General features: G+C 41.2%; 1 long non-coding RNA gene across 1 annotated transcript; it reads left to right on the top strand.

Moving 5' to 3' along the window:
- The first annotated feature begins 3945 nt into the window (after nt 1-3945).
- LOC147249145 (uncharacterized) lies at nt 3946-7331 on the top strand. Its single transcript, XR_015119513.1, has 3 exons — nt 3946-4052; nt 5842-5911; nt 7157-7331. It is a non-coding gene; the product is annotated as an uncharacterized LOC147249145 (long non-coding RNA).
- The last annotated feature ends 428 nt before the right edge of the window (nt 7332-7759 follow it).

Raw genomic sequence — 7759 nt, 5'->3', positions numbered from 1 at the left:
GCTCTTTATTTCCCTTTTCACACAATATTTTTGAGCAGGTATATCAAAATGGGCTGCAACACACAACAAATCATCTTTGCGACACACATTAAGTTTTTCAAGTGTGGGATTATCCACGAAGTCCTGCAGGTTGAAACTCATGTTCACCTACCTACCTACTCCACAAACAATTCAAACATAAAAACTCACCAACTATAGCTGATTGAAAGGGATATTTAGGTATCCGGGACGAGCCCCCAATTGTGTTACGTTCCTTGTGGCAACACAAGGAATAAACACAAACAACCAAGTGGAAAATTATGAGTGCAAGAATTATTTATTTCACAAAAATAGAAGTGATCAAAAGAACAAAAGTTGTGTACAAAGTGGGAGGGAAGGTAGGCCGTGAGGGGATTGTGCCAAACAAATTAACTTAAGATAACAAAACAAGGCCTAACTGAAATCTTCCTGACACAAGAAACACAAGTAACAAAAGCCCTGCCTGTCTAACTAATAAAGGTTGTCAAAAACGTACAAGGATGGCACCAACCCATAAACTAGTGTGATATACAAAAGGAGACTATGTGATGTAAGGTGTGTGGGGTACCCCAATCTAACATAAACCTACCACCTCCCACTTCCAAATAAGTTGACCTTCCAAAGTGGTTTCTCAGAGTCTGATGCTCAGCAGGCCACCAGAGAGAGAGCCAGAACACAGCAGGGGAGTGGCTTATAAAGAGGCCTCCATGTAACCAGCCAGGTGGAGGGGCAACCAGGTTCCAATCAACTCCTCCCCCAGATGTCATGTGGGAGGGCAGAACAGGAAGCAGCCAGCGTCCTCCTGGATCTTCCTCCTAAGAGCAGGAGAGGGAGGAGGGAAACAGAGAGAGAGGGAGAAACCACGCAGGGGCTCACCTGAGCCAGCTCTACATGTCACACATGTAACAGGGTGTTAAAACACAAACGCATTAAAACAAATAGGCACTGGGGAAAAACTTACCTAGACTCAAACTCAAACACACACACACACACACACACACACACATGCGAGCGCGCACTCACACACATGCTCGCACACACACACAACATGCGGGGCATATGGTCAGACACCCCAATAACCCTAATTACGTCTACATCAAACACGTTTAGTAATATCACAGATTGTTGCGGAAGAGGAAACGGACACGTTTGTGCGCACATAAATATCAGAAAAATCACAAACGCATTAAAACAAATAGGCATTGGTGTAAAACTTACCGTTAACCAGAGTCATGTCCATGATTTTGCCAGAAAAAACACGGGCTGGAGTCCACCGGTCTACACCTTAGGTCAGAAACGCATATGATACAGCCAACAAACTCCGGGCGTATTTAAGTACTAGCCCAGAATCCCATATGACGAGCGGAACATGCCAAGGCATGTTTACATCCTGCCACAGACTCCCATTGTTTGTGATCTCCGGAAGGACACGGACACTCCTCTTTTTAGCGAGGACACGTATTCACATGCACATGCAAAAGTTTCAACATGCACGCGCAAAGGTGCAGTCATATAACTACTTCAGATCACCCGTCCCTGTCTTTGATTCCAGCATAAAAACCTTTGATCTGTAGACAGAAACCATCTGTAAAAACAGTTTAAGTGTGGACTGAGGAAGCCAATCCAGCTTTACAGGACTGCTATGAGGCTTAAGACTTGGACATGCACTCCTGATCAAAATCTGAAGACCACTAAAAATATTTCAAGAATTTACATTTTGCACTGTTGGATCTTAAGAAGGTTCTGAGTAGAGCTTCAAAATGCAAAAATAAGAAAACGAAATAAGAGACCAACAGTTTAGAGCAGTCAATTTATTGAAAACAACAATTTCACTAAAATAGGCTGTTCATCAGCTGATCAAAAGTTTAAGACGACAACCTTTAAAAGCCAAAAATCTCCTAAAACTGACTCAGTAATGAGTAGCTCCACCATTATGTTGATCACTTCAAAAATACGTTTTGGCATGCTTGATGCAAATGTTTCCAAAAGGCAAGTGGGAATGTTGCTCCAACTGGTGAAGATGGCTTCAAGAAGGGCATCCACTGTCTGCAACTGATGTCCATTTTTATAAACTTCCCTTGCCATCATCTGAATTGGATTTAGATCAGGGGAACATGCAGGATGGTCCAAAAGAGTAATGTTATTCTCCTGGAAGAATTGTTGGTCGGACGGGCATTGTGAATTGTAGCATTGTCCTGCTGAAAAACACTATCCAGCTATCCATCATGGGGTTTTTGGCCACCGGGTCCTTTCAGCAGGAGATCGGTGATTGGTCTGGAATAACCCAGCCATCACTCAGCCAAAATATGCCATAAGTCTTGAGGCCGATCAGTTTCCCTCTCTGCTGAAAATGCTAAAATGATGATGCTCAGCAAACTGATTAAAAGGGAATTTTATGAGATTGCAGAGTTCCCAAATGTGATTGGAGTGATTGGTTGTACCCATGTGCATCTGAAGCCACCATCAGTGAATGATTAAACGTACATCAATCGCAAAAATTACCACTCCGTTAATGTACAAGTAATCAGTGATGCCAGAATGACTACCGTAAATTCCGGACGATAGAGCGCACCGTTATGTAAGCCGCAGATGCTTATTTTAGGGAAAAAAATCAACTTTGTACACGTATAAGCCGCAGCGGTAAATAAGCCGCGGTGCACGGTGGAAACACCTCGGCCGCCCGTTCTCTGCGCGTTGACCCAGTCTTCCAGAGCGTTTTCAAGTTCGGGCCATCTGCTATTATGACCTCTGAAAGCTTTTGTAGTCTTTTTGCATTGGGTCAGTTCGTCATGTTGCTGCCTCCAGCGTCTCACCATCGATTCGTTTATGCCAAACTTACGTGCTGCAGCTCTATTTCCATCTTTAACCGCCAGATTGATTGCCTTTAACTTGAAAGCTGCATCATAAGCATTCCTTCTTCTGCTCTCCATCTTGAGGGTGAGTACAAATGACTGAAAATATCGTGTGATGCCCTTTTTACACTGCACCGCGGCATGGACTGGACGCTCCAAGTACAGTACTTAGAGAAATTACCATAACATTTGGCCAGGAATTTCCCTAAGTATGGTACTTGGAGCTGCCATCAGGAACAATAGGGAATTGCTGCCGCTGCCCGCCACACCCTAGGGTGAAGGTAAAATCCTCGTATAAGACGCACCGGAGTATAAGCCGCAGGGCATGAAGCGTCGAAAAAAAGTCGCGGCTTATCGTCCAGAATTTACGGTATTCTGAATTTGGTAGCCCAGTGGCCTGGAGGCACACATGACTCATTGATTTTCCAAAACAGCAGCGTAAGGACTCGGTTACAGAAGGGCGCACTGCATGGTCGGAGTCATCTCATCAGTGAGTTACGTGCACAGTTATTTTAATTGTTGGACACATAGCTCTAACAATTTGATGTGACTCATTAGGTGACAAAGGGTATCCTCTGACCGAGTACCTCATTACGCCCCTGGCAAGTCCCCAGACAGACAGGGAGACACAGTTTAATAGTGCCCATACACGCACACGGGCCACGTCGGAGCGCTGCATAGGGCTCGGGTCAGCAAGGGAACCCTGCTTTATACCTCAGACAAGGTGTACATTATCCTGGCATGTGGAGTTCTCCACAATATTGCACAAAAGCATGGGGTGCCATCTGATGAGCCAGAGAACCCCCTGCCCAGAACCCTGGCCACAACCTCTATAGCTAGGAGCCCTCAGGAGGAGAGGGTAACTGATTTGGCACTTTTAACATTCAGTAATATGTTCGAGTAAGCATGTTATTATTTCAAAAAGACAACATGAAATGTTGAGTGACCAACTGATTTAGCATTTTCAGGTTCCCATTGATGTCAATCAATGTGGTGTTGATTGCCTGAAGTGATTTGTTAATTTCTGCCATCCAACTGCACTCTCCGTTTGCCTTTGTAGGACTTCAGCAGTTAACATGGAGGGGCGTGGTGCACCTGCATGCGGGGAGGAGATGCGCCGCTGCACTGTTGGCTGGATCTTGGTGGACTGGCCAGTGTCGGTGTCCCCTTCCGTGCTCTCAGGTCAAAATAAGAATAGGTTACATGAGATTAGTAAACAACACTTGTGTGATTACTTAACATTCACCATGAAGCAATTTTGTTGTTTAGACCTATAAGGGATGCCCCCCCCCTTTTTTTTCACCATTGCGACCTGCCTCAACCAGTTTGTTGCATGCTGTGCCTTACAGTTGCAACATGCCTTTCTGTGGCATATTTAAGGTCAGCGCATTTCTTCTTGACCTTATGGCAAATAAAACAGTTTTACCTACTTCGAATTAAAAACTAAGGTGTATCAAATGTTAAACCATCACAGATGTAGAAATTTAAATGTTCAAACTTCTTTCATAGTCCGATCGACTTTGGAAACGCTGTTGACTGCAGCTGCGATTTCTCTCCACACTGCACTTCTTTGCTTACGGTTTATATCTGATTTCATGCTACCAAACAATACCAAACGGTGCGTGTCTACCAGACTCATGAGCGTCTCCACTTCAGCCTCTGAAAAGTTTGTTCTTTCCTGGCTTGTGTCTCTTCATGTCGTAAACTTTAGGGGCACGGCTTCCATACCCTGTGTTTATAAAGGTCATGATTATGATTGATTTCAGTTGCCGAATTTATCTACAGCCGCTTGTTCTTACGATGAGATTGGCGTGATGCACGTGTCGTAAAACTCTCGAGTCCTGTCGTACACTGATCTCTCCACTTTTATTTACACTGGTTTGTATGATAGTTTAATACTGAGGGCCAATGATCCAACGAGAGACAATGGGAAACACCGAGGTTAAATAGGCTGGGGGAAATGAGAAACAGGTGGCATAATGGACACAGGTGAGACACGTGAGGTAATCACAGGAGACCAAGACACTAATTACTACAGGGTAAAACAGGAACATGAGACAAGGATCATGACATCTGTTTGGTTTTGTTTGCTTATCATTGTACTGTTCTTTTCTCTGGTAAGTACCAAGTTTATTATCATTAACGAAAACAAAGGAAATAATGAAAAGTAAAATTGAATAAACAAGTTTGTTAACTGAAATAAATTAAAAAAAAATTAAAGATAAAAGACAAGCAACATCCCAGCCACGTAGCATGGGGGAGGAGACATCTATGACCGAATGCGCTCAACTAAGACCAAATACCTACTGGTTAATAAATACGCAGAAACCCCACAAGTGGAAATATGCACTAGTTAACTTGTTTATTGAGACTGGACTGATCATCTTTGTTGCTTACTTCTTAAAAATTATTTTGGAATTTTATTTTTCACTTTTGTTTGTGTGGTTACATGTGTCTCGCTGACACACACACAATATCCATCTGTAATGCACTTTATATGTATTCATTATGGGTGTGGTTCACTCAAAAAAAAAAGATAGTTATTAACTCAACCTTATTTTTGAACTTGTATCTTTTGTTGAATTTTATTATACAATAATCATTCTGACCTTTTGGAATCCTATACCTGATCAATATTCCAATATGAAAAAACTAAAACTAATAGAAATTCAATTAAAACTAAGCATTTTTGAAAATACAAAAACTACCAAACCCACACTAAAAACTAATTAAAACTAACTGCAATGAAGGCAAAAAAGTCAAAATGAAATAGAATGGAACTAAAATGAAAAATCCAAAATTATAACCTTGGTAAGCACATTTGCTGAAACGCCATTGCAAGCTGTGTAACGTAATATACAGCTGGTTAACATTTGGTTTAATATTATTTTATTGCACTGAATAGCTGCCATGCAATCATTCAATGAAACTAAGATTCTCACTACATTTATACATTTTCTGTGCACTATAGTCATCTTCCACAGTGGCTGATATCGAGAAGACCCTCACCCTGCCCTCGACCCCTCGTCTAAAACTACTTGGTATGTATTTAGTGAATTAACACATTTTATTTAATATCACATAAACTGAAGTTATATGCTCCCAGCAAAATATTAATGTTCATCAAAGTAGAGATATTTATACAAGTCAATATGCTCTCTGAAATAACTCCAATTTCACATTTCAGGTGAGACAGAGCATTGATGTTAATGGTAACTAACTGTTAAGATCTTAAAAGGAACCTTAATCAATGTAATTGGCAACACGTGTGTTTACCTGCTACCTAACCCTATAAAAGAGCAACAACTCTTGTCTTGTATTCTGTCTGAGTGCAAGAAAGCGGTGCCCAGTGAGTGTAAAACAATATATATTTTAGCAAACAGGTCTCAGTAAACATATTTTAAACTCCTAATATTCTCTGTTATGTTGCTGTAATATAATTAAATGAAATGCAATAAACAATATATAAGGGTGACTTCTTCCAAGGAAGGTTTTCATCGCCACTGTTGTAGGATGTGCTTGCTCATGCAGAATTGTTGGATGTAAATTCATTGAAGGAGTGTGGTACTAGACCTGCTCTAGTTGTAAAGTGTCAAACTTTTGTTGTTGTTTCCATCCATCCATTTTCTTGGGCTTATTCCTGTTAAGGGTCACAGGGGGCTGGAGCCTGTCCCAGCAGCTATGGACGAGAGGCGGAGTACACCTTGGACAGGTCGCCAGTCCATCGCAGGGCCAACACATATAGACAGACAACCATACACACTCACAGTCACACTTACGGTCTCCCAATTAGCCTAGTCCCCAATTGCATGTCTTTGGACGGTGGGAAGAAGCCGGAGTACCTGGAGAGAACCCACGCAGGCACGGGGAGAACATGCAGACTCAGCACAGAAAGATCCCGTGCCCGAGCTGGGACTCGAACCCGGAACCTTCTTGCTGTGAGGCGACAGTGCTAACCACTGCACCACCACGCCGCCATTTGTTGTGATTTGGCACTATATAAATAAAATTGACTTGACTTGACTTCTTGTCCTCACACTAGTCATTCTAATATTTGTCTCTAGCTGGTTGGTGATTACATCCAAATTACTAGGAACTTTTTATCAAAAATCCTGGATGTCCATGTTTTGAATGCACCAATAGCCATCCCTACAATATCACAACAACATCTATCAATGGTCAAACATAGACTGACATTTGATTTTTTTCCATATCAGCCAGCCATGTTCTATGTAGCAGACATTATTTATATTCAACCCCTGACCTCAGATTACTGTGTTTTTCAGGCAGTTTGTTGGAATCACTACTACCACTGTATATCCCTGGAAAGCCACTCTGCTAAAGAACTTGAAGGAAGAGTCGAATTTCATTGGCGAGTAAGTTTGCTCTACCCTGGCTCTTTATATCAGTCATGTTTGTTTTTGTCTTTATGGATGTATTCTTATTATCCTGTGTTGTCATCCTGCTCAGGTATATGTTTCAATTTTGACATTTAACGTGTGAACCTTCACTTTGTTTCAGTTTTGACATTTAATGTAGGAACCTTCACTGTATGTATTGATGGAGTTGCTGATGTTGTATTATATAATAATCATATAATTCTCTTCTTTTCCATAGAATTTATACTGCTGCATTTTAGTTGAATCATTTCAGTATATGTTATATAAAATAAAGAATACATATTAAAATTGCTAATCAACTTTATTTCAAAGACAGTGCTTGATTGTCATCAATGCTGACAGTAATATGCTCTATTTACAAAAAAAAATTACACAGTACTCTATTTGACATTATAATTCAAATCCATTGCTAATGGAAAAAGAATATTTTGGCTACCCTGCCACTAGCACATTATAAATTCAATCAAATATAGCACGATAGTATTATAA

This window comes from Aulostomus chinensis, chromosome 15 (assembly GCF_037954235.1).
Source record: "Aulostomus chinensis isolate RoL2024-O1b breed Wild chromosome 15, RoL_Achi_v1.0, whole genome shotgun sequence".
In the NCBI taxonomy this organism is placed as follows: Eukaryota; Metazoa; Chordata; class Actinopteri; order Syngnathiformes; family Aulostomidae; genus Aulostomus; species Aulostomus chinensis.
The sequence above is the reverse complement of the archived record's forward strand: the minus strand, read 5'-3'. Positions and strand labels throughout refer to the sequence as shown.